General features: G+C 32.6%; 1 pseudogene across 4 annotated transcripts; it reads right to left on the bottom strand.

The window, feature by feature from the left end:
- Window positions 1-3956: 3956 nt before the first annotated feature.
- LOC124832609 (transcription factor TCP4 pseudogene) lies at window positions 3957-6934 on the bottom strand (annotated as a pseudogene). Of its 4 annotated transcripts, none has more exons than XR_015780331.1 (3): window positions 6362-6934; window positions 4525-5947; window positions 3957-4273 (listed from the first exon to the last, which is right to left on the bottom strand). The product of XR_015780331.1 is annotated as a transcription factor TCP4 pseudogene, transcript variant X4 (transcript). The 4 variants fall into 4 exon arrangements; XR_015780330.1 differs by having other exon boundaries at window positions 4452-5947; window positions 6362-6932; XR_015780329.1 differs by lacking the exon at window positions 6362-6934 and adding an exon at window positions 6057-6347 and having other exon boundaries at window positions 3957-5947.
- Window positions 6935-8184: the final 1250 nt, after the last annotated feature.

The raw sequence follows: 8184 nt of genomic DNA, 5'->3' as shown, positions 1-8184 counted from the left end.
CCGGTTCCAAAACCAGCATAAAATGTCTTTTTTAACTAAAATAAAAAGTCTTTGTTGCATTAGTGTGATAACTTATGAAAACTCATTGCACTAACTCCACCTTTAGTAACATCATTAATTGTTGCATTCAATTCTAGATCCTTTCAATGATCTCTTGTATCCATGTCTTGCATTATACACTTGACTTATTATTACGACATTATATTCATTATTCTTTTTTTTAAAGTAAGTAATATGTTTCAAAGTAAGTTAAAATTAAAATAACTATTTAAAAACAATAAAAAAAATATTTGGAACTTTTATTCTAGAGTGCATTATACACATCTAAGTATATTTCGAGTATAATGATATAAGACTTGTTCCTGATCGAGTACATGTCGATCTGCTACTGATCGAGTACATGTTGACCTGTTAAGTCGAGTAAATGTCGACATATATTTGACCCATAAGTTGAAACACATTTATATAAGCAAGATTGATAAACTATGATGGTCACAATTAAGCTAAGGAAAAAATTATTACTTCAAGATTAATATGAGATTAGTTCGTGTAGTTTATATCTATATAAGTAAGAGTTCATAAAAAATTGTATAATTAAATAACACTTTCTACCAAGTACATTAATTATGTTTATTCATTATAACATTAACTATCTTCTAATTTGACTAATTTAAATAATAATATGTTTTCTATCGATGCAACTCTTGTCCATTTAGAAGATAAGGAGCACTCAAACAGAAAATAAATTTCCCTTAAGTTGAAAGCTTTTAATATTGGATAAAATCTTTTATATATATACTGAAGAATAAGTGGTTAAAAGATAATGACTTTCTATCTTGGAGCTTAAATTATTTAGAGTTAAAAATAGATTTAAGATTACAAATTAATTTTATACAGGAAAAGTCGAGGGAGAGACTTTTGACAGGTTGCATTAGTTGTCTCTTCAAATATTTAAAGTAACTTTGTATTAATGTATTGTATTGGAGAAGTAGCAGAGAGACTATTAAGCATGGTTTATTTCACCTAATAAGCACTCCATCTAATACTTATAAATCATTCACACCAACATAATTTGATTTACCTGGAGTTACAGATAACAATTGTAAAAAAATAATCACAGACACCTTCTTTTTACTCCATGCCATAGCTATAGATTATTCATTGTTGAAAAGAACCAATTAATCGACAACACTACATGATATCATATTAACTCCTCGTTGATTCAGAGTGTTAACACAATAGGGAAATTTTTTGCTAATTTGCTAAGAAATTATGTGACACATTCAGAACATAGATTTCTTTTCCTGTGAGATTTGTATTAATTCATTTATAAAATAAGTTTGAGAACCAAAAATTATTTTATTTTTCATGTTTTTATTCATATTTAATTCCTCATTTTTCTAAATTTCTTTCTAATATGTTCACCTTTGACAATCCCTGCATACAGACATTCTGTAAATATTTCATATCCCTATAAACGGGACATAAGTTATGTTTCCTAAATACACTAGTGTCTAATCATATATGAATATAAAATGTCTGACTACAAGATACTCACATTTATATGGGATAATATATGTTTTTATATAGGAATATAATATGATATTCTTATTTTAAGATCGGCACGCATTTAGAAAAGCATAAATATTATTACAACATAGTAATATATAATTGTAATGATTTATGTGAGAAATTTAATTGAGGTTTCAGAAGTTTATATGAAAATGAATGAGTATAATTACAATTTTATTATCTTAATAATTACATTAAAAGTCATATTAATCTATCTATAACCCACGCCTCCATGTGTTATACTAATGAAGAACTTGAGAGTAATACAAAATTGTGACAAAACGTGGCAGCAAGTTGTTTGTCTTCTGCCGTCCTATAATCTTATAGGGTAACAGATTCATGCTTCTTTAGGTGAAGTTATCATAATTAAGATTCTAGCTAGATAGGATCAGCATTTAAATCATGTGACTCAATCTCTCATTTTTATTTTTATTTTTATTTTTTCTGTTTTCTAAAATTAAATTAAATTTAAAGTTTACTTATTAATAACATTAAATCATCATTAAAGTTAATAGAATTTAATATTTATTAAATTTATTTCTTATTAAATTGATATCAAATTATCAATTAATATATTGTCTTAGACTAAAAATATATAAATTATATATACCTCAACATAAAAAATATATATAAGAAGTTCTTATCTTCCAAATCGATGTTATGAGATTAATTAATAAGACCAATAACATTAAAACTACCCAAACAATACATAGCTATTTAAAGTCTGAAACCCCTACTTTCAAATTTATTTCACTTTCTGACTCTTTTAACATTTATCTAATTAGATTTCAAATAGTTTGATTAGGAAACTCTAAGAAATATATAAATAGTTTATATGGCTGGCTCATAAAAGTAATTGCAATATTCCATACATAAATAATTAGTGTATATAATTACTTTAATAAAATAAGTATTGATATATTTTCTCTTCAGTATAATAAGAAAAAAAAATTACAATATTAATGAAAGCATTGATTTTACTAATTTTGATTGAAATCCATTAATAGTTGGATAAACACAGTTTAGTAATTATCACATATTAATAAGTTTGATTGGAGAAGGTTTTTCATTCTTTTTTTTAATAAGTTTAAAATCTTTAATATTTTCTTCCAGATTAATTATTTGTTAATGTTAATTTTTCCTGCAATAAACACATAAAACAAACTAGATACTAAACACATCATTAACTATATATTAATCATTAACAAAATATTAATATAATTAAAGTTGTTATCACAAGACGATAATTTCTTTTGTTCTTATTATACTTAAAAATGAAACATAAACTACACTCATTATTTATCCATAATTAGTTTATGCCATCCATGACTACGAAGCTAAGAAAGAAAGAATGCAGAGGAATTTCGCACATTGACGTGGCATTACTTTCATCTGTCAAAGTTGTGTACGCAATTATTATATTTGACTTTGGAAAATCTCACTGCGATGCTCTCTTTCTCATCCTCTAATCTATCAAAAAATCCATTTAATAGAGCCTAATTTAGCACATTAAGTGCTTATGTAGCCTATTAAAGGCCTCTTAAGCATCCACACGGCAAAGCTACCTATGCAACGAAACACATTAGCATAAAGACTACTTTTTGGTAATGACAGTAAGTAGTTTTACGATCGAAGCAATGTCAAGTTAATATTTTTTAGGTACCAAAAAGATAACATGCGGGTTTTGGCTTGAATGTTTATAGGAAAAAGTGCTTCATTGTGAACATGATGTTAGTTTTTAGATCTTCTGCAATTGATTAAGCTAATTTAGGGACAGAGATTTTGTTAGAGGTTGCTAGGGTGATATGTTGTGAGGTAGGTGATTTTGGCTTCTCTGTTTTTATGTTGGCTGCTACTGTGTTGGCTCTAAAGTTGAAGAAGACGTTGTCTTTGTGTTTGCTTTTAACAGGTAGGATCTTAAATGCTTTTGGGGATAAAAGACTTGTTGTTTTTGTCATAGGGGTCTTTATAGTATGATTTGGATTGAGGGTTTATGTTTTGGAATCTAAGCTGAATTTTGTTTGTGCATACAAGAGTTGTCTGCATTTGTAATAAACACAAAGCAATAACCGACTCAGACAAAATCAAGCAAGCAAACATTTTATATAATTGCCATAAGAAATTTACTTTACTTCAAGTTTTGCCTATTGTATTAGGAATTACAAGCCATATGTAGTTCCCTCTTGATGGTTTTAGTTGAAATTGAAGGAGATGCAGAAATATAAAGCTACATGATTCGGGAAAGTGTTTTTGACTACTTAAGAGTTCCTTTAAATGTAGTTGGTGAAAAAAGGAAAGTAAATTATCTTTCTTAGACAGAGGAGAATTACTGCATCAAAACCATACTCGATTTAAGTTTTTCTTGAAGTGGGGTTCACCAAAAATCGACATAAACCTCTTCTGTTCACTTTATATCAGATGAACTATGCTATTCTTGACATTAACGAGGCCATATCAGTTACAAACCAGGAAATCCAACTTAAAGTGATATAAATTCAGCAAAGTGTCACGTAGAAATAATGCATAATACATAAATATCTTTTTTGTCAAAAGATATATAAAGCACCAACGTGATGGCTCCAATAAGGAGGGGAATGAAAGCCATAAAAAAGCTGAACCCAACCAGACAACTTGTGTAGATCATTCAAAACGTTTCCATCTTAATCTTCCCACGTTTTCTCAAGTCTGGTATACAATGCTCCTGCATAGCAAGATCCATGAGATGAATTTAAAAAGGAATAATAGTCAGTGAGGCAATAACTCTGTTACTCAATTTGCAGCTTTGCATGGGAAATGACTTTGATCGGTTTTCATTCTTTCTTCCATTAAAAACAAAAAGATGACATGTTAGCACAAATCACATAAAGTGGTCCCTTTACCCTTTCCTTTTTCTTTCTCTGAATGTTTACCATAACTGTCCAAGAAAAGAGAAATGGATAATCAGCAAAGTACTTGATAAATAAGGAACGGTGCAGCATTGGGCAGTTCACGTTTGTGTTCGATGATGAGAATTAGGAGAAGAAGATGATGTCTTGTCGGGACCTACACCGTGGCTCCCATCCTCGCCTTGAATTCTAGCTGGGATGCAGAACCCTGGCAATGCATCAGACAGAAACCTGCTGCCAAAGATGGAAGCCTGTTGAATTGGCTGTGACTTGTGATGTTCTGAGGAAGAAGCCATGGGAATGTCACTCCAAGGACGAAGTGATGGTGAGAAACTGGACTGAAGGGTCCCCCTTTGGGAATATGCAGCAGAAACACCTTGGCCTAGAAGCGCTGATGAGTTGACCATGAACCCAGTTCTGTTCATATCCGTGCCTGCATCACTGTTCCAAGTCAGAATCCTGGGGTAATTGGCTTCAAACCCCACTTGAGTTGAGCCAGAAAAGAGGGCTTGGTGATTGGAAGGTGTTTGTGTTTGGTTTGCATCTGCTTGGGACTGGCCATGAATCAGGCCAGGGTCTTGGAAGGAGTGGAGAGAAAGGCCAAGATCCTCAGTGGAGTTGTTGGTTCTTGAGATTATGTCAGGAGGGTAGGTTGGGAAATTGATGGAGGAGGTGGCAGTGGTTGTGGGAAAGAAGGCTATTGCATCAGTGTCAATAGGTGCAGGGATGAAAACTGAATGGTGGTTATCATGGTCCTCACCTAATTGCCGTTGCAGCTGAAAATTGTAACCAGAAGACTCTGATTGTTCTGCAATGGCCATGTCACTAGACCCTGCATTGGTATGGTTGTTCTCTGCATCTGCAGCGTTGGCAGTAGGGTGCCACGGAGGAAGCTCAGCGAGCTTGTCAATGGCATTCTTGGCCTTCTTTATGAGCCAGTCCACGGCCTTGCTCGGTCTGTCATACCCTAAACGATCCTGAACATCGTAGAACTGAATTGCCGTGTGCGCTGAGAGCCTAACCCTGCGATCACGAGGACCCTTTGCAGTGTAAACCTTACTGTGCCTATCTTTTCTACCTGTGGACCGAACAATGTGCCCTCCTTGGACCTGAACAATCTCTCCCCCAGTGCTCTTCATCCCCATTCCTCGGCTTCTCTACTCTGTCTTCTGCATAGCTACTCCCCTTTGAAGTTTCCACAACCTGATGAAGACAATTGACACCCCTACTTTATACGCTCAAAATACGTCCTCTCCCTTTTTGATTCTCGTGTCTACAGCCCGAGATTCAGATTCCTTTCCTTTTACACTCGTAATGGATTTCTTGTAGGTTTTTGTTGAGGTTGGTACTTCGCATGGTAGTACTGTAGTACGCTTTGGTTCTGTTTAGTTCCTGACACTCCTAAAACTGGTTACTTGTTGAGCCTTCATCAGCAGCTACGGAGAGTGTCCTGCTTCTGCCACTGCTGCTGATCCCAAAAATACCAAAACCTGCAATTGCAACCTCATTAGATTCCCTATCGGATAACACAAGCAAAACGGATTGAAACATACACTAGAAGAGAAAAGCTAATAGCTAAAGGCTTTCTTGGTGACTCACTCACGTGTCTGGTTTTTATCTAGACAGAGCTTGGGGAGTAAAAGGACAGAGTAAATTAGAAGATTGTTGGAGTTTGTTTACGTGAGCATCCCAAAATTTTGTGAAGGGTATGCAGATTTATTTAAAGTTTCAATGACTTGAAGTGGTCGTACTGAGAGGGTAAAAACACAAACTACAATAGGACATTGAAGTGTGTGAGTGATCCAGCTTTTGATTTGAGCTAAGGAGATGTCACATGGGGTTGGAAGAAAGAATAGAATAGAATAGGTGGAAGCAGAGTGAGGGAGAGAAAAAGAAAACGGTACCTGTGTGGCCTATGAGAGCTTGCTGATGCTTCTGCAAAGCGAGGCAGAGTGTGGTCAGACAAGAGATTAAAGTTGTTTTGGTCGTTTTTTAGCCCCACAAACACAAACAAATGTGTGTTTTGTTACGAACCCCAACTCAAGTTCAACCAACTCATCAACTTTCTCCTCAGTGATATATACTCACAAGCTCTTCCAAGTTGTTTAATGAGTCTATTGAAGGATGGTACGCTATGCTATGCTACGCTACGCTACGCTGTGGTAGTGGTGAGATATAATTAAGGTCATGGATGATAGAGAGGTAACTCTCGATTGCCATCTCTTCTACCCACACCTTTTTAAGCCTTTGATAATGACATCTAACAGCTTTTTTGCCTTCTTTCCTATCTGTAGTTTGCAGCTTCACTATTAAGAAATGTGTGATTTCACTAAAAGGAACGACAACATGCTCATTACGCTTTTTCTTCCAAATTAAATAACCAATGCTTCTTCACACATTCACAACACAACAAATTTTCCTCAGCAACACCAACGACAGCGGATACAACATGCACCAACCACCTTGTTCCTTATCAACCACTCGCAACTTTTCCCAACTTGTTCTACCAATTTATTACCGATAAATTTAATGCTCATAAACTTTAACATCCTTACATGGTCATGCGCGCTACTTGCATATCGATTGCAGAATCCTTCATCCTTGCACTGTGTTTCGGGTAAACGACAAGTTTTCACATTAATTAACTTATCTTGGACCTCCTAACATTATAATAACATTTAATAACTTTTTATCAGTTCAAGTACACGTGAAAGTTTTTTTTTAAGATCAAAAACTGTGGATAATCCATTGATTAAGGTGTGAATCCCTAATCCCCCACTGTAACACCATATGGGTAGAATTATAAAAATAATGAAAAAAAATAATTGTAAACAAGAAAGGCAACTTGTTAGCTCGTGTGGATGGAATTGTGATAATTCATTACAAACTAATATTTTATGGTAGAAAAAGAGGTAAATCAACAAGCAATAAATAAGAAGATTTTTTGATAGGTAAACGAGTGTAAATTTTATTTTTTAAATTATTATATAAAGCTAGTTTAAATTTAAAATTTATATTTTATCATGATATCAAAATTACGAATTAAAGTCTATTTTAATAAAATTTATTGTTTGTTATTGTATTATTAATTGTCGAATTATTTGTTTGGTCAAAATTAAAAATAAAATAATTTTATAGTATATAATTTTTTTTATAAACTAATTTTATAAGATTAAACTAAGTTTAAAATTTTATTTTTTGTAAAAGAAATATACAAATTCAATGTTTATTAGAACAAATTTTATTAATCGGAAATGTTAATTGAAGGTGTGATAAGAATCTCGTATCTTGTACTTAAAGTGAAACAAGGCTCATTAAAACGAAGAAAAAGAAAAAGTAATGTAAGGCATCTGCTAAAGAACATGAAAGCAACAGAATGTAAACTTCATCTTTTGCAAGCAATTGGAAGGCAAAGATGATATCAAACACTTTACTTCCTTTTCGCTTTAAATATTCTTTTTCTCTTTATTTTCTGGTCCGATCTCAACTTTTACTCCTAAAACTTAAAAGACTTAATTTTAGGCTGATGAGATTCTACTGGTTATAAACAAAGGTAAAACATTAATCTAGTTATTAAGTGTGTGAGATTCTAATAATTTAGTTCTTGAAAGAATAACAAAAATTAATTTAATTTGTTCAATTTGTAAAAAAAATGGTTTATAGTATTATAATTTATTAATAATTAATTTTAATTTTATTATCGAATTGACCTTTAAAAATATATTTT

This window comes from Vigna umbellata, chromosome 6 (assembly GCF_029865625.1).
Source record: "Vigna umbellata cultivar VRB3 chromosome 6, Vumbellata_1.0, whole genome shotgun sequence".
In the NCBI taxonomy this organism is placed as follows: domain Eukaryota; kingdom Viridiplantae; phylum Streptophyta; class Magnoliopsida; order Fabales; family Fabaceae; genus Vigna; species Vigna umbellata.
The sequence above is the reverse complement of the archived record's forward strand: the minus strand, read 5'-3'. Positions and strand labels throughout refer to the sequence as shown.